Here is a 19,593-nt window from a genome sequence, read left to right as displayed (position 1 = left end):
CTAAAAATTAATACACATTATTTATATACAATCATACACACTAATAATTTGAGTGATAAACCAGTGTCACTGGAAGTACCTTTAGGTTAGCTCTTCTATATCACCCTAGGATGGTAGAGACACTAATTAATCACTCAAAGGTGTAATGATCATAAGTAAATTATTATATATACAACTCAATTCGAGTTGATAAAAATTACACCCAAAATAGGGTCTGGACCATTCATTAATGGTGTTAGGTTATTGAATATAGTACAACTGACTATGGTAATAATGGGACTAGGATGAGCAATAATAGTTCAACTAGTCAATGGTTTTATCCTACCCTGTTGTGGGTTGGCAATTAGTAAATATTATACTGTGATCACTAGTGCAATATATATTAAATAATTCTCTATTTTGGAGAAATAATATACAGAATTATTGATAATAGCCTCTTAATTAGCCTCTATGAAACTTCTAATATTATCAAGAAGTATTAAATATTATTAGTGACCTCGCGAAATAAACTCCACAAAATTCGTAGATAATCTCTCGCGAAATGTAACACCACGAAATCCGTGAACAATCTCGCGACACAGTCACTAATTAGGCTGGCTTCAATATTAGCGCAGTCATTTCACGAAATAACACGCCACCAAATATCTGTGGGTGTGCATGAAACCGCTGACGAAGCTGAACTCGGCTGAGGGAGGCTGATCTGAACTGAGCGGGGCTCGTGAACTCACACGAGTCAACGCCGCCGTCATGACTGCTGGCTTTGTTTAAATCACACTGCACTAGTATATTTAATGAATCCACTGGTTAACTGGTTCATCCAGTACTAAGATGACCAAATGTGGGTTCAAAGGACCAAATATTCCGGTTCCGAAGGTCCAAATAATGTGGGAACCGACCTGTGAGATTTATATTTATTTAATTTATATGAATTTATATTTACGTTAATTTATATACTTCGATAGCAATTTGTATAATGATAAGTGGACTGTATTTCTGCAATAATCTCATAATCTCACAAATCGATCCTCTACACATTAGGGGGGGGTTTATTAGTTTATATATATGCAGCCAATCAAACTACAGAATTAACTACATACATTGAAAAGGTTCCTTATCTTATAGTACAGCAGGTTAGTCCACCAGGTATAACTAGGGTGTAGACACCAAATTATCCTCTTTGAGGTAGCTTCTATCACCCAGTAACTGGTGCACAAAGTCTTCCATCCTCGTCTTGACCTGTCAAAAGTGCGCTAGCTGTGAAGCCAGAATCCTATATATGACAAGCTATATCAGAGAAAACACTATACAGTACATGGAACATTGAAGACCTGGCTTAATTACCTTTAGTTTGAGGCTTCCACGTGATCTAACCGGATCACCCTATATCCTGACATTAATGGCCATAAATGAATGATAAACGGGTTTCGGATAGACACTTAACTTGAATTTGTAGACAGCGTGTTGGAGATGGTACCTTTGGTTTCCATAACACTACGTCCAAGTAAAATTAACAGGAGCCGAATTTGCCCCCGTGTGAGCCTCTGGTCTCAATATAAAACAATGGCTGTTTAACACTCCATACTATTGACGTTACTGGCCGACATTGTCCAGAATGATAGGAGCCGAATTTGCTCCACACGTCTCGGAGGTGACACAACAATGGCTCCCTCCTTCCTCCCTCACGTCTGGCCTATTTTGTCCAGATTTCAGAAAGTGATAGAAGGGTCACATTTACTCTACTTTAATATTGATAATTAAGTTAATTTATATAAGATGTTTTTATGATGGTAAAGTCCAAAGACTAATGTATTTAAGAATAATTCCCAGCAGAATAGCTGGTGAATTATAATAGTATGTGGTGATGATATCCCGTTTTCTTTAGACGGTAATTCCACTACAAGTTACGTTTTCTATGGGTAACTTGTTTATACAACACAGCTCTTATCTGTCTGTATGATATATTAAATGGTGTCGGATTTTCCGACATGACCCATTGCCGTTTTCAGTAATTAGCATATTTTTGGTATAAAAAGTCGTAATTTGAAAATGAAAATAGGTGCAGAGAGTTAGAATTTCGCTCAAAAATCACGTTCAGGGGTCAAATTTCCAACATTTCAGATATTTGGAAAACTGCAGGGGGGTTTGGGCAAAATATGACCCAGTGCTGTTTTCAGTAATTGGCCTATTTTCGGTATAAAAAGTCGTAATTTGAAAATGAAAATAGGTGCAGAGAGTCAAAATTCGGCTCAAAAACCACGCTCAGGGGTCAAATTTCCGACATTTTAGATATTTGGAAAACTGCAGGGGGGTTTGAGCAAAATATGACCCATCGTTGTTTTCAGTAATTGGCATATTTTCGGTATTAAAAGTCGTAATATGAAAATGAAATTTGGTGCAAAGACCCAGAATTCGGCTCGGAAATAACGCACAGGAATCAGATTTCCGATATTTCTGATATTTTGAAAACTGCAGGAGGGTTTGGGCAAAATGTGACCCATCGCTGTTTTCAGTAACTGGCCTATTTTCGGAATAAAAAGTCGTAATTTCAAACTCCGAATATGTGCAATGAGCCACATCCGGGGACTACATGTGGGGGACTTCAATCATGGAAGGATAGATTGGGAGAAGAAGGAACCGCATGATGGTGAAGATACATGGAGGGCTAAACTATTGGAGGTGACGACAAGAAACTTTTTAAGCCAGCATATCGGGGAACCCACAAGGATCAGAGGAAACGATGAACCAGCGAGACTCGACCTAGTCTTCACTCTGAACGACTCCGACATGAGGGAAATCGGTTTCGAGGTCCCAGTAGGAATGAGCTATCACAGTGTACTGACATTTGAGTATCTGGTTGAAGAGGGTTAATGAACTCGTGGAGGGGTTCTAAAAATTAATGGCTGGCATTCCGAAAGGAAAACTATGAGAAGATAAGAAAATTCCTAACAGATATAGCATGGGAAACAGAACTCAGGGGAAAGACGGCCCAAGACATGATGGACTACATCACGCAGAAGTGTAAGGATGCAGCAGACAAGTTTGTAACGGTCCAAAAGGTAAACAATGAAATGAATTTGAGAAACCCATGACTTAATCAGAGATACAGGCTAGCCAAGTAGAAAAGTAAAAGGGCGTGGAGCAACTATAGAAATGACAGGACACTTGAGAGCAGAGAAAGATACCAGAGTACCAGGAATAAATATGTCAGGTTGAGAAGAGAGGCAGAAAGGCAATATGAAAATGACATCGCAAGCAAGGCAGATTCAGCCTAAATTGCTGCATAACCACATCAGGAGAAAAACAACAGTAAAGGAACAGGTTATGAAATTGAGAATAGGGACAGACAGATTCACTACAAATGACAAGGAAGTGTGCGAGGAACTAATTAAAAATAACCCCTCTCTGACCTCTCCATTCACTACCATTGTGAGCCAACGGAAGGAAAAGTTTATAAAGTTAGCTTAGAGGAAAGTCCATTACGAATTAATTGGAGAATTTCTAAGAAAAACAAATTGTGAAAAGAAAATTGGAGAGACGAACATGGCAAAATTTATGGACTTTGTCTCCAGGAACGACCACGAAGCAGAAACCTAAAACGAAATCATCAAATGATTCAATATGCAGTGTCTCAAGGCAAATATACAGTGACTATTCAACACAGTGGACACAAGATACAGTGACTATTTATCACAGGGGACACAAGATACAGTGACTATACAACACAGGGGACACAAGATACAGTGACTATACAACACAGGAGACACAAGATACAGTGACTATACAACACAGGAGACACAAGATACAGTGACTATACAACACAGGAGACACAAGATACAGTGACTATACAACACAGTGGACACAAGATACAGTGACTATACAACACAGGGGACACAAGATACAGTGACTATACAACACAGGAGACACAAGATACAGTGACTATTCAACACAGGGGACACAAGATACAGTGACTATTCAACACAGGGGACACAAGATACAGTGACTATTCAACACAGGGGACACAAGATACAGTGACTATACAACACAGGAGACACAAGATACAGTGACTATACAACACAGGGGACACAAGATACAGTGACTATACAACACAGTGGACACAAGATACAGTGACTATACAACACAGTGGACACAAGATACAGTGACTATACAACACAGGAGACACAAGATACAGTGACTATTCAACACAGGGGACACAAGATACAGTGACTATACAACACTGGAGACACAAGATACAGTGACTATACAACACAGGGGACACAAGATACAGTGACTATACAACACTGGAGACACAAGATACAGTGACTATACAACACAGGGGACACAAGATACAGTGACTATGCAATATACGGTGTCCTCGAAAACTCAGTAATTCATGAGTGTCTTTTAATGCTCTATAATCCAAGGGTGTTCTTTAAAGCTCTATAATCCATGGGTTTCTTTAATGCGCTATAATCCATTGGTGTCCTTTAATGCTCTATAACGCATTGGTGTTCTTTAAAGCTGTATAATTGATGGGGGGTTCTCTTGAAGCTCTATAATCCATGGGGGGGGGGTCCTTTAAAGCTATATATTTTCCCCATTTTTGAAGCCAGTTGTTGACACATAAAATATGTATTTTCAATATGTAGTAAACAAACTGTAACAGAGTCAAGTCTGATTTAGGATCAGTATTTTTACATTGTACATAAATGCATTCCTTTTAGAAATTCCAAAGTCATTCAATGAGAAAAAGATCATTCCTAAGTGTCTTTTCATTTATATTCGTAACAGTTTACACAAAAAAAAGGTCGAAATGACTTTACTTCTAAACATTTTTTTTTTTATTGAAGGGTGAGAATGGTCAAGTGCTGCAGTCTGACCTTAGAAGCAGCAGCTGAGGTTCTTAAGGGTGAGAATAATACAATCCTTACAATAAGGGTGAGATGTAAGGTTTGTTTATCCTGTAGCAGACTATAGTTCATCTGGTGATTTACGAGAACATATTAGTAGAATATAATTATTATGACGAAAGATGGCATCCCTCGTAGTAAGTGCTAATGGAGTAATTATGGTAGTTCATGAGTCACAATAACGTGGCTGAAGATGTGATGAACGAACTACATACGATAAGATGAGGAGACGACGATGTTTCGGTCCATCCTGGACCATTATCAAGCCTACACGACTTGATAATGGTCTCAGGGACGGACCGAAACGTCGTCGTCTGCTCATCTTCTGGTGTGGTGGCTTGGTCATCAGGGTAGTTCATATGACTGTCGCGGGGAGGCGCGCGCGCATTCCATTGTTTACATTTTCTGAGGTCAAGGAAAGAGGCAGCTGTCTGCCAGGTCGTTGTCGTCCGTCCTGGGGAGAGAATATTGATTGATATTGAGAGGATATTTGCACCCGTATTGATTGATTTGTGTTATCTGACGTCCACTGTCAGCGTCCCGTCACCGATCATTGCGACGGGCAACTAGCAGGTTGACTCTGCCATCATTCAACCACCGCTCCTCCCTTTAAACAGGTATCGTTAAATGTCGTATAAATGTTAAAAAAATTTATTTCATAACAATAGTAGTAATAGTGAATTTTGTCTGGGACAGGGAGCCTGTGTGTGTGTGTGTATATGTATACATAGTTTAGACTTATATTGAGGTCCCTCCCTTCCTCCCCCCCCCCAGGAGGCAACCTGGGGGGGGGGGGGGAGAGAATGGTTGTCCATCCTCACACTAACCCGTCCTCACACTAACCCGTCCTCACACTAACCCGTCCTCACACTAACCCGTCCTCACACTAACCCGTCCTCACACTAACCCGTCCTCACACTAACCCGTCCTCACACTAGGCTGGTTAAAGCAGCGGCCGTCCTCCCCAGAAGCATTCATCAATGTTAACATACTGTGTATTAACCATTGGTTTGTTCTCGTATATAAATTAATATTATTAGACATACAAATTCTATGTATAGTTAGGTGTAGGTTAAGTTAGGTTAGGTTAGGTTAGGTGTAGGTTAGGTGTTTTGGTTCTGTTGGCGATGATTTGTACTTGAAGTACGCGGGTGAAGCATTTATAGAATTGTGGTTCGAACAGAGGACGTGAGCGAAGCACTTGTTCCGGAAGTGTTCGAACGTTGTCAGTTGTGAGACGTGTGTAACCTGCTTGTTATTCATAAACAGGGGGGTTTGGCGGCTGGATTAACGAGCTTGGGTCTTTGTATGCGAGGACGGGCTGGCACTGGCGCACTTCTGGCTCATGAACCGTTTACTGAGCGACGATGAAACAATGAAGCCGTTTGTGAATGACGCAGTTTAGGGTCGTCGTTGGCAGGTGGAGCTCTTGTCACAGCCCGTCCTCCAAACAAAGATCCAAAAGTGATTCCATCCACCCGCCAAACCCGCTGTTTATGAATGAAAAACGGTTTACACACGACTCACAACTGCTGACGTTCGAACACTTCCGGAACAAGTGCTTCACTGACGAATTTTGTTCGAATCACAACGCTGTAAATGCTTCACCCACGTACTACAAATACAAATAATCACCAACAGAACCTAAACACCTAACCTAACCTATCCTATACCTATATATACACAATATGCTAATATATTATAATATTAATTTATACTTAAGAAAATTCCCGTTTTGAATGAACAGCATGTTAAAATTTATGAATGCGTCTGTGGGGTCGACCGCTGGATGTAATGGACTTGAGTCGAGGACGGGTTGGTTGTCAACGACGCCAAACTGATGCTCACAGCGACACACGTCAAACGCTCATTGATCCAGCCACCGTAACTGCTGTTTATTAAAAAAAAAAAAAAGTACACACTACTCACAGGTGATGAAGGAAACTGTTCTTGAGTAGCGCTTCGTTCACTACCTCTGCTCGAATGCCTCTACTCGAATCGCACCTCTAAATTTTTCACTCACGTACTTCAAACATAAATAATTACCTCTAGAATCTATCTAAAACTAAGTTAAGCCTAGCCATTCACCACATTGTAGTAAATTAATATTACCTTTGAAAAAATGTCAATTTTGAATACGCAGTACCTTAGTGAATACGTCTTTTGTGGGGGGGGGGGGTCGGCCCGCCTCTTTAACGAGCCTAGCCCAATATCCAACCCGTCCACGACTCGAGTTCATCACATTGTTGAGGACACTGGAGGACATAAACAAACCCCCCTGACGCCACAGGGGACACATACAGACCAATAATAAGACCCTTGAGGTAGAGGGGGTGAGGCAGGAGAGAGAGAGAGAGAGAGAGAGAGAGAGAGAGAGTGAGGGGCATCAATCACCTGGTGATGGGGCGGGAAGGGCAGGATAAACACCTACTCGCCCCCTCACCTCATCATTATGGACCCTCGTAAAAACTGCGCGATGTATTGGTTGGTCTTTGTCCCGCTCCATCATATTGATATATTGTTGTGGCGATTGTCCCTGGTTCTGGCTCTTATTGTGTGTGTACATCATTTTCTCTTAGTCTTGCTCTCTGTCTGTCTCTGTCTGTCTCTTTGTCTCTGTCTCTCTCTGTCTCTGTATCTGTATCTCTCTATCTCTGTCTCTCTCTGTATCTCTCTGTCTCTCTCTGTATCTCTCTGTCTCTGTATCTCTCTGTATCTGTATCTCTCTGTATCTCTGTCTCTCTGTATCTCTGTCTCTCTCTCTCTCTGTATCTCTCTGTCTCTCTCTGTCTCTGCATCTCTGTCTCTGTCTCTCTTCCCTGGTGACATACAATCTCTTAAAGACTTCAAGATGTTTCCATATCAGATTAACACAAATCATAAAAGGGAGAGACAAGCCATGTGCGTGTGTGTGTGTCTAAGGTGCCCTAAGACGCAGGTTCGAGTCCACCGCCTGGCTCAAAAAAAAAATATTCTTCTATATGACTTCGAGTGACTCTAAATAGCTGCCTTTTATAGACCGACGGGCTATCTTCTGCCGGTATTTAATGTTCTTAGATGAGAGAATTGCAAGTGATTGCAATTGAATTGTAAGCCTCCACAGTTGTTGAAGAGAAACTGTTACATTCCAGCTTCCAGCTCAAGCATTTGGGAACCGATTCGTAGAGGAATCTCCAGCTTTAGCAGCCTGAGGGGGGGAGGGGCGGCGGGGGGGGGGGGGAAGAGTGGAAAAGCGCGGGCGACTTTGCCTCCACAAAAGGGCCAATATTGTTTCATAGATTGAGTCAACAAAGTGTTGGATGTGGCCGAGCCCCGCGGCCGAGGGTAATGGCCGAGGGACTCGATTTGGAGACCAACAGCTCGAGAAATTGACTTCTGTTCCTCTTGTTTGGTGCTGGCTCTGTTGTTTGGCTCTGTTGTTGGCTCTGTTGGTGGTTCTGTTGTTTGGCTCTGTTGTTGGCTCTGGTGTTGGCTCTATTCTTGGCTCTGTTAATGGCTCTTTGTCTGGTGCTGACAAGTGGAGGAGAGGAGGTGTTGGTGTATACCGACGTCCACCATGGCTTGACAATGTCTGCCAATGGTAAATACCGACACTTTAGCAAGACGTTATGAGGTCGTAGAGGCCAGGTACTAATCCACATGAGGTGGAGAATGGTTCCCTAATTTGGTGTGGTGTAGTATAGTGACCAGCGGCACTATATGGTGTAGTATGGTGGCATGAGAGACGAGGAGTGTCTCATGCCACTATAGGGAGTCTTGAAGCAACTGAGTCTCTCGAAGCCACTGAGCCTACTCAGTTATCCGAATACCCCTATATCCGAATATAATCAGTTATCCGTATATCCCTTCCGGCTAACGATCTCGTTAAGATCATTTACCTGGGATTACCAGCAACGGGTTTCGTGTCAACCAGGCATATAATTCAGTCTTATTTTTCTCTCTCGTGGGTTTTCTTTACACAGGAGGGTACAGGAGCAGGTGATTTCTGGCTCCTGTAAGAAGGGTTACAGGAGCTTTTCCTTTCTATGGCTCTATTGCCCTTACTATAGTGGCCTTGTCTACTCGTCTTCCCTGCAACACGACCCGCCTGTTAGTTAACAACCAGGTGCACAGTTACTGCTGAGTGAATAGAGGCGAATAGTTACAACGATTGGTGTCTAGTCAATTCTCCCTTGCTAGGATTCGAACCAATACCAATTCACTCGTGAGGCGTGGGGGCGAGTGTCTTACCATTAGCCCACCAGGGACAGGTAGCCTGTACATAGGGATATCGACGTACCCATCACCCCTCACCCCACCCTACCCTTTCACTCTCTCCTCAATAAACTCAGGAATCTGTAAACCAGTTGATTGACAGTCGAGAGGCGGGACCAAAGAGCCGAAGCTCGACCCCCGTAAGCACAACTAGGAGAACACATCCACCATGACAAAATACAACCAAATAAATTTCACATCACTATACAACGTCAATAAAATTCGACTGATATAAAAAAAATTACTCAGAAATATTTTTATTTTATTTTTTTTCCTTTGGCGTTTAAATAATAAATACTTGAACATAAGAGTCAGTGAAGCAGCATTAGATTTAAATACTGTAGGATTATGTACTCGGATTATATTTGTAATTCCAGTATGGCTGATTCACTGTGGTCAGGTTTGGGGTTCTGTAGCAATCAGGAAATTACTCGCCGTTGCCTCTCCTGTGGCCGAGAGGCATTAATGCTGGCCAGGGGGGGGGGGGGACATGGTGGGTGTGAGAAGCACTAATGCTGGCCAGGGGGGGGGGGGCATGGTGGGTGTGAGAGGCACTAATGCTGGCCAGGGGGGGGGGACATGGTGGGTGTGAGAGGCATTAATGCTGGCCAGAAGGGGGGGACATGGTGGGTGTGAGAGGCACTAATGCTGGCCAGGGGGGGGGGACATGGTGGGTGTGAGAGGCATTAATGCTGGCCAGGGGGGGGGACATGGTGGGTGTGAGAGGCACTAATGCTGGCCAGGGTGGGGGACATGGTGGGGGTGAGAGGCACTAATGCTGGCCAGGGTGGGGGACATGGTGGGGGTGAGAGGCACTAATGCTGGCCAGGGGGGGGGACATGGGGGTGTGAGACGCACTAATGCTGGCCAGGGGGGGGACATGGTGGGTGTGAGAGGCACTAATGCTGGCCAGGGGGTGACATGGGGGGGGTGAGAGGCACTAATGCTGGCCAGGGGGGGGGGACATGGGGGTGTGAGAGGCACTAATGCTGGCCAGGGGGGGACATGGGGGGGGTGAGAGGCACTAATGCCGGCCAGGGGGTGACATGGGGGGGGTGAGAGGCACTAATGCTGGCCAGGGGGGGAGGGGACATGGTGGGGGTGAGAGGCACTAATGCTGGCGAGGGGGGGGGACATGGTGGGGGTGAGAGGCACTAATGCTGGCCAGGGGGGGGGACATGGTGGGGGTGAGAGGCACTAATGCTGGCCAGGGGGGGGGGACATGGTGAGGGTGAGAGGCACTAATGCTGGCCAGGGGGGGGACATGGTGGGGGTGAGAGGCACTAATGCTGGCCAGGGGGGGGGACATGGGGGGGGTGAGAGGCACTAATGCTGGCCAGGGGGGGGGGGGACATGGTGGGGGTGAGAGGCACTAATGCTGGCCAGGGGGGGGGGACATGGGGGGGTGAGAGGCACTAATGCTGGCCAGGGGGGGGACATGGGGGGGTGAGAGGCACTAATGCTGGCCAGGGGGGGGGACATGGGGGGGGTGAGAGGCACTATTGCTGGCCAGGGGGGGGGGACATGGGGGGGGTGAGAGGCACTAATGCTGGCCAGGGGGGGGGAACATGGGGGGGTGAGAGGCACTAATGCTGGCCAGGGGGGGGACATGGTGGGTGTGAGAGGCACTAATGCTGGCCAGGGGGGGACATGGGGGGGTGAGAGGCACTAATGCTGGCCAGGGGGGGACATGGGGGGGTGAGAGGCACTAATGCTGGCCAGGGGGGGGACATGGGGGGTGAGAGGCACTAATGCTGGCCAGGGGGGGGGGGACATGGGGGGGTGAGAGGCACTAATGCTGGCCAGGGGGGGGACATGGTGGGTGTGAGAGGCACTAATGCTGGCCAGGGGGGGGACATGGTGGGTGTGAGAGGCACTAATGCTGGCCAGGGGGGGGGGACATGGGGGTGTGAGAGGCACTAATGCTGGCCAGGGGGGGGGGACATGGTGGGTGTGAGAGGCACTAATGCTGGCCAGGGGGGGGGACATGGGGGGGGGTGAGAGGCACTAATGCTGGCCAGGGGGGGGACATGGTGGGGGTGAGAGGCACTAATGCTGGCCAGGGGGGGGGGACATGGGGGGGGGGTGAGAGGCACTAATGCTGGCCAGGGTGGGGGACATGGGGTGAGAGGCACTAATGCTGGCCAGGGGGGGGGACATGGGGGGGGGGGGATGAGAGGCACTAATGCTGGCCAGGGGGGGGACATGGGGGGGTGAGAGGCACAAATGCTGGCCAGGGGGGGGACATGGGGGGGGGTGAGAGGCACTAATGCTGGCCAGGGGGGGGGGACATGGGGTGGGGTGATAGGCACTAATGCTGGCCAGGGGGGGGAACATGGGGGGGTGAGAGGCACTAATGCTGGCCAGGGGGGGGGACATGGTGGGTGTGAGAGGCACTAATGCTGGCCAGGGGGGGACATGGGGGGGTGAGAGGCACTAATGCTGGCCAGGGGGGGGACATGGGGGGGGTGAGAGGCACTAATGCTGGCCAGGGGGGGACATGGGGGGTGAGAGGCACTAATGCTGGCCAGGGGGGGGGGACATGGGGGGGTGAGAGGCACTAATGCTGGCCAGGGGGGGGGACATGGTGGGTGTGAGAGGCACTAATGCTAGCCAGGGGGGGGACATGGTGGGTGTGAGAGGCACTAATGCTGGCCAGGGGGGGGGGACATGGGGGTGTGAGAGGCACTAATGCTGGCCAGGGGGGGACATGGTGGGTGTGAGAGGCACTAATGCTGGCCAGGGGGGGACATGGGGGGGGTGAGAGGCACTAATGCTGGCCAGGGGGGGGACATGGTGGGGGTGAGAGGCACTAATGCTGGCCAGGGGGGGGGACATGGTGGGTGTGAGAGGCACTAATGCTGGCCAGGGGGGGGGGACATGGGGGTGTGAGAGGCACTAATGCTGGCCAGGGGGGGGGGACATGGTGGGTGTGAGAGGCACTAATGCTGGCCAAGAGGGGGGGACATGGGGGTGTGAGAGGCACTAATGCTGGCCAGGGGGGGGGGACATGGGGGAGTGAGAGGCACTAATGCTGGCCAGGGGGGGGACATGGGGGGTGAGAGGCACTAATGCTGGCCAGGGGGGGGGGACATGGTGGGGGTGAGAGGCACTAATGCTGGCCAGGGGGGGGGGGGGACATGGTGGGTGTGAGAGGCACTAATGCTGGCCAGGGGGGGGGGACATGGGGGTGTGAGAGGCACTAATGCTGGCCAGGGGGGGACATGGGGGGGGTGAGAGGCACTAATGCCGGCCAGGGGGTGACATGGGGGGGGTGAGAGGCACTAATGCTGGCCAGGGGGGGGACATGGTGGGGGTGAGAGGCACTAATGCTGGCCAGGGAAGGAGTGAGACTCAGGATAAATTGTCTGGAGGCTGTCATCCTGACACGGTCATCAGTCTTCCACGCTCACAGTGTAATCGGGGGACATTTTGTAAGTGTGTGTGCGTGTGGGGGAGGCGCAGGCGGATAGGTTGTGTGTGTGCGTGTGGGGGAGGCGCAGGCGGATAGGTTGTGTGTGTGTGTGGGGGGGGGGGAGGCACAGGCGGATAGGTTGTGTACTCACCTAGTTGTGTTTGCGGGGGTTGAGCTCTGGCTCTTTGGTCCCGCCTCTCAACCGTCAATCCACAGGTGTACAGATTCCTGAGCCTATCGGGCTCTGTCATATCTACACTTGAAACTGTGTATGGAGTCAGCCTCCACCACATCACTTCCTAATGCATTCCATTTGTCAACCACTCTGACACTAAAAAAGTTCTTTCTAATATCTCTGTGGCTCATTTGGGCACTCAGTTTCCACCTGTGTCCCCTAGTACGTGTGCCCCTTGTGTTAAATAGACTGTCTTTATCTACCCTATCAATCCCCTTCAGAATCTTGAATGTGGTGATCATGTCCCCCCTAACTCTTCTGTCTTCCAGCGAAGACAGAAGTGTGTGTGTGTGTGTGTGTGTGTGTGTGTGTGTGCAAGAACCTATTTGTGCTTGCAGGATCGAGCTCTAGCTCGTAGACCCCGCCTTTCTAGCCGTTGGTTGTCTACTACAATGACTCCTGGCCTATTTATCATATCTGCTTTTAAAGTTATGAATAGAGTTAGCCTCTACAATCTGCTCCTTTAGGTCATTCCATTTACTCGCTACCCTTATACTAAAAAAAACTTTCAAACATCTAACAACTCTGACAGATCTGGGTCTCAAGCTTCCATCCGTGCCCCCCCCCCTTGTTCTATTATTATTCAGAGTAAACATTTCTTCTAGTTCTTCTTGTCAATCCTAAGTATTTTATACGTCTGAATCATGTCCCCTCTCTCCCTCCTCCTCTTTAACGTCATCAGGTTTGGTTCCTTCTGTCCATCTTCGTACCTCATCCCCTCACAACTCTGGGACGAGTCTCGTTGCAAACTTCTACACATTTTCGACCTTTTTCTCTAAAACAATAACCTGCCTGTTTTCAAGGGAAGACTTACCGGGGTCTCTGGTCTATACCCGCCAAACACACACCGAAACTACGACGTTGGCACAACGTTCGAACAAGTTTTAACACCTCCTAACCAGTTATAACAACCAATATAGCAAGTTGTAACAATGTTCTAATACGTCATAAACACGTTAAGCTAAGATGTAACAACTTTATTACAAGTTGTAACAAGCGGAAAATAGAAGCAGTTACGGTTTGTGTTTCCAGGGTTATACATCCCAGTATTAACTAAACAAAAATCGATTATGTATCCCATCTCAATATTCTTGATACATTTGTTGCAAGATAAGACACGCAGGTCGGCGTTTAATCCCCGTCCATCCAAGTGGTTGGGCACCATTCCTTCCCCCCGTCCCAGCCCAGATCCTGATAAAGATTAAGCCACCCAAGAGGTGGCACGGGCATGAATAGCCCGTAACCTTATCCTGACCGCTTCCAAGTGCTATATAGTCGTAATGGCTTGGTGCTTCCCCCCTAATAATTCCTTCCCTCTTCCCCTACCCTTCCTCCCCTCCCTATTTCCCCTTACCCCCACCAGCCCCCCCCCCACCCTAAACGCCCCCTTCCCCACCCTAACTCTAACTTTCTAATGAGAGCATCGTGTGGTCAGGTATCAAAAGCTTTCATAGAGTTAAGGTAGTGTGTGGTGATGGAGCTTAGAGTGGGAGATAGATGGGAAATATGACTGCAATAGTTTACAGAACCACAAACGATGCTAATTAATATATTCTAGAGACAGCCTGCTGGAAATGGCACCAAACACATCAGTGTAGGGAGAGGACACGTCAGTGTAGGGGGGGGGGGGTCGCGTCAGTGTAGGGGGGGACGCGTCAGTGTAGGGGGGGACGCGTCAGTGTAGGGGGGGTCGCGTCAGTGTAGGGGGGGTCGCGTCAGTGTAGGGGGGGACGCGTCAGTGTAGGGGGGGTCGCGTCAGTGTAGGGGGGGTCGCGTCAGTGTAGGGGGGGTCGCGTCAGTGTAGGGAGAGGACACGTCAGTGTAGGGGGGGTCGCGTCAGTGTAGGGGGGGTCGCGTCAGTGTAGGGGGGGGTCGCGTCAGTGTAGGGGGGACGCGTCAGTGTAGGGGGGGTCGCGTCAGTGTAGGGGGGTCGCGTCAGTGTAGGGGGGGACGCGTCAGTGTAGGGAGGGGGGGTCGCGTCAGTGTAGGGGGGGTCGCGTCAGTGTAAGGGGGGGTCGCGTCAGTGTAGGGGGGGGTCGCGTCAGTGTAGGGGGGGGTCGCGTCAGTGTAGGGGGGGGTCGCGTCAGTGTAGGGGGGGTCGCGTCAGTGTAGGGGGGTCGCGTCAGTGTAGGGGGGGTTGCGTCAGTGAAGGGGGGGTCGCGTCAGTGTAGGGGGGTCGCGTCAGTGTAGGGGGGTCGCGTCAGTGTAGGGGGGGTCGCGTCAGTGTAAGGGGGGGGTCGCGTCAGTGTAGGGGGGGGTCGCGTCAGTGTAGGGGGGGTCGCGTCAGTGTAGGGGGGGGTCGCGTCAGTGTAGGGGGGGGGGTCGCGTCAGTGTAGGGGGGGGCGCGTTGTAACACCATAAAGGTGTTTAATTAATATTTCACATAGAACATGAGTCAGGTTATCTTGAGGTTATCTTGAGATGATTTCGGGGCTTTAGTGTCCCCGCGGCCCGGTCTTCGACCAGGCCTCCACCCCCAGGAAGCAGCCCGTGGCAGCTGACTAACTCCCAGGAACCTATTTTACTGCTAGGTAACAGGGGCATAGGGTGAAAGAAACTCTGCCCATTGTTTCTCGCCGGCGCCCGGGATCGAACCCAGAACCACAGGATCACAAGTCCAGTGTGCCGTCCGCTCGGCCGACCGGCTCCCAAAGTCAGTCATACATGATATTTGAGGCGCCAAACGTGAGGTTTGGCTCCCAGGTTCCCCATAAATACCCAGGGAACTGCACATTCGAGAGGGGAGACATCTCCCGTCACGCAGGGTGCAGTCGCACCTCCACAGATCTCCAGTATCAACTCTTGATACTGGTAATGGCTCAAAAGGGCCACCACTTACGGGCTATTCATGCCCGTGCAACCTTTTAGGTGGCTTAATCTTCATCAATCAATCAATCACATTAGAGGGCATTGACAGAGGGAGGCAGGACGATTGAACAGCAGCCGAGACTAAGCTGTCAGCCGGATTGGGGGCGGGGGGGGGGGGGGAGCTGCCTGTCAACCCCCTCTCTATCCAACTTAGGCTCAGACACTTGGTGAGTTGCAGGCGATGAGTCACAATAACGTGGCTACAGTATGATGACCAGACCACACACTAGAAGGTGAAGGGACGACGACGACGTTTCGGTCCGTCCTGGACCATTCTCAAGTCGATTGTGAGAATGGTCCAAGACGGACCGAAACGTCGTCGTCCCTTCACCTTCTAGTGTGTGGTCTGGTCAACACTCGGTGAGTTGAACTATAAGGTGACAAATTTTGGCGAGTCTCCAACTGGAGGTATTTGAAGCCATCAACACAGCCACTCTCCAGGTCAACAAAGGTGTCCAGCAGCTGGACACCCTCATAAAGACTGTGAAGCAGTATCCTCCCCCGCGATAACAGCTTGATGGTTAAATGCAAACCACAGAATACTGAGAAAAAAATTGTACCACTTACGGGCTATTCATGCCCGTGCCACCTCTTGGGTGGCTTAATCTTTATCAATCAATCTGGAGGAATTGTGTGATTTCAAGGGCAGTCAGCCGAGGTGTTCTCAAATTCTTGTCTAATGACTCACATTGTATATCTTGACATAGTGAACATCAAGTTAAATTGCTTGAATTAGGATACTTATCATGTTAAATATGCAATTGATGAATTTATTGTTTAAATTGTCTTTAATTTTTTTCCCCCTAAATCTGGGATTTTCTGATATATTGCAAGCTAGAGTGTAGAGCACTCTTGAGTTTATTGACTTAAAGATTCTTGCATGTACAAGTACATGATTCCAGTTGATACATGCTAAAGTAAAATTTGAAAACTTAGAATACAAAGTTCCATTCTTTGTCTTAAATGTACCGAGTTCAGAATGGATGGCGGCAGCAACTTTCTACCTTCTACGTCTCTCACTTTCTACTTTCTACCTTTTCTACTACTTTCTACTCCTCTCCGTGTTCTCAGTCTCTCCCTCCGCCTCTTCTCAAACTTTCTCTTTCACCTGACCACTTCTCCCTACTCCCATACTCCTTACTCTTCCCTTCTACCTCCCTGTGGTGGAGCCGGTCGGCCGAGCGGACAGCACACTGCACTTATGATCCTGTGGTCCCGGATTCGATCCCGGGCGCCGGCGAGAAACAATAGGCAGAGTTTCTTTCACTCTATTCCCCCTGTTACCCAGCAGTAAAATAGGTACCTGGGTGTTAGTCAGCTGTCACGGGCTGCTTCCAGGGGGGTGGAGGCCTGGTCGAGGACCGGGCCGCGGGGACACTAAAAAAAGCCCCGAAATCATCTCAAGATAACCTCAAGATAACAAGATAAACCCTCACACATTACTTTATTAGTTATTGTCTTCCTCTTTATTTTTGATAAGTTTACAGCGTCAATGTAGAGGAGGACGCGTCAGTGTAGAACACAACACTGTAGAGGAACACAACACACACTGTAGAAGAATACAACACACACTGTAGAGGAACACAACACACACTGTAGAGGAACACAACACACACTGTAGAGGAACACAACACACACTGTAGAGGAACACAACACACACTGTAGAGGAACACAGCACACTGTAGAGGAACACAACACACTGTAGAGGAACACAACACACTGTAGAAGAACACAGCACACTGTAGAGGAACACAGCACACTGTAGAAGAACACAACACACTGTAGAAGAACACAACACACTGTAGAAGGACACAACACACACTGTAGAAGAACACAACACACTGTAGAAGAACACAACACACTGTAGAAGAACACAACACACTGTAGAAGAACACAGCACACTGTAGAGGAACACAACACACTGTAGAAGAACACAACACACTGTAGAAGAACACAACACACACTGTAGAGGAACACAACACACACTGTAGAAGAACACAACACACACTGTAGAAGAACACAACACACACTGTAGAAGAACACAACACACTGTAGAAGAACACAACACACACTGTAGAAGAACACAACACACACTGTAGAACACAACACACACTGTAGAAGAACACAACACACTGTAGAAGAACACAACACACACTGTAGAAGAACACAACACACACTGTAGAAGAACACAACACACACTGTAGATGTCGGAAAATCCGACACCATTTAATAATCATACAGATAATAGCTGTGTTGTATAAACAAGTTACCCATAGAAAACGTAACTTGTAGTGGAATTACCGTCTATAGAAAACGGGATATCATCACCACATACTATTATAATTCACCAGCTATTTTGCTGGGAATTATTCTTAAATACATTAGTCTTTGGACTTTACCATCATAAAAACATCTTATATAAATTAACTTAATTATCAATATTAAAGTAGAGTAAATGTGACCCTTCTATCACTTATTGACATCTGGACAAAGTAGGCCAGGCGTCGGGAGGAAGGAGGCAGCCATTGTTGTGTCACCTCCGAGACGTGTGGAGCAAATTCGGCTCCTATCATTCTGGACAATGTCGGCCAGTAACGTCAATAGTATGGAGTGTTAAACAGCCATTGTTTATAACGAGACCAGAGGCTCACACGGGAGCAAATTCGGCTCCTGTTAATTTTACTTGGACGTAGTGTTATGGAAACCAAAGGTACCATCTCCAACACGATGTCTACAATTCAAGTTAAGTGTTCTTTCCGAAACCCGTTTATCATTCATTTATGGCCATTAATGTCAGGATATAGGGTGGTCCGGTTAGATCACGTGGAAGCCTCAAACTAAAGGTAATTAAGCCAGGTCTTCATGTTCCATGTACAGTTTTCTCTGAAATACTTGTCATATATAGGATTCTGGCTTCACAGCTAGCGCACTTTTGACAGGTCAAGACGAGGAAGCAAGATTTGTGCACCAGTTACTGGGTGATATGGAAGCTACCTCAAAGAGGATAATTTGGTGTCTACACCCTAGTTATACCTGGTGGACTAGCCTGCTGTACTATAAGATAAGGAACCTCTTCAATGTATGTAGATACTGTAGTGATTGGCTGCATATATATATAAACTAATAAACCCCCCCTAATGTGTAGAGGATCGATTTGTGAGATTATGAGATTATTGCAGAAATACAGTCCACTTAACATTATACAAATTGCTATCGAAGTATACAAATTAACGCAAATATAAATTCATATAAATTAAATAAATATAAATCTCACAGGTCGGTTCCCACATTATTTGGACCTTCGGAACCGGATTATTTGATCCTTTGAACCCACATTTGGTCATCTTAGTACCGGATGAACCAGTTAACCAGTGGATTCATTAAATATACTAGTGCAGTGTTATTTAAACAAAGCCAGCAGTCAAGACGGCAGCGTAGCCTCGAGGGAGCTCAGGAGCCTCCCTCAGCCGAGTTCAGCTTCGTCAGCGGTTTCATGCACACCCACAGATTTGGTGGAGTGTTATTCTGTGAAATGACAGCGCTAATATAGAAGCCAGCCAAATTAGTGACTGTGTCTTCGCGAGATTGTTCACGGATTTCGTGGTGTTACATTTCGCGAGAGATTATCTACGAATTTTGTGGAGTTTATTTCGCGAGGTCACTAATAATATTTAATACTTCTAGATAATATTAGAAGTTTCATAGAGGCAATTAAGAGGCTATTATCAATAATGGTGTATATTATTTCTCCAAAATAGAGAATTATTTAATATAAATTGCACTAGTGATCTCAGTATAATATTTACTAATTGCCAACCCACAACAGGGTAGGATATTAACCATTGACTAGTTGAACTATTATCGTTCATCCTAGTCCCATTATTACCATAGTCAGTTGTACTATATTGATCAAC

At 47.4% G+C, this 19,593-nt stretch overlaps 1 long non-coding RNA gene across 1 annotated transcript in view; it reads left to right on the top strand.

Moving 5' to 3' along the window:
- The first annotated feature begins 5,312 nt into the window (after positions 1-5,312).
- The window catches only part of LOC123767917 (uncharacterized), a 33,244-nt gene continuing 18,963 nt past the window's right edge, over positions 5,313-19,593 (top strand). The window contains exon 1 of the long non-coding RNA XR_006774024.2: positions 5,313-5,524. This is a non-coding gene — a long non-coding RNA (uncharacterized lncRNA). The remainder of the gene's footprint in view (positions 5,525-19,593) is intronic.

This window comes from Procambarus clarkii, chromosome 58 (assembly GCF_040958095.1).
Source record: "Procambarus clarkii isolate CNS0578487 chromosome 58, FALCON_Pclarkii_2.0, whole genome shotgun sequence".
In the NCBI taxonomy this organism is placed as follows: domain Eukaryota; kingdom Metazoa; phylum Arthropoda; class Malacostraca; order Decapoda; family Cambaridae; genus Procambarus; species Procambarus clarkii.
This window is presented reverse-complemented; position numbering and strand designations above follow the sequence as displayed.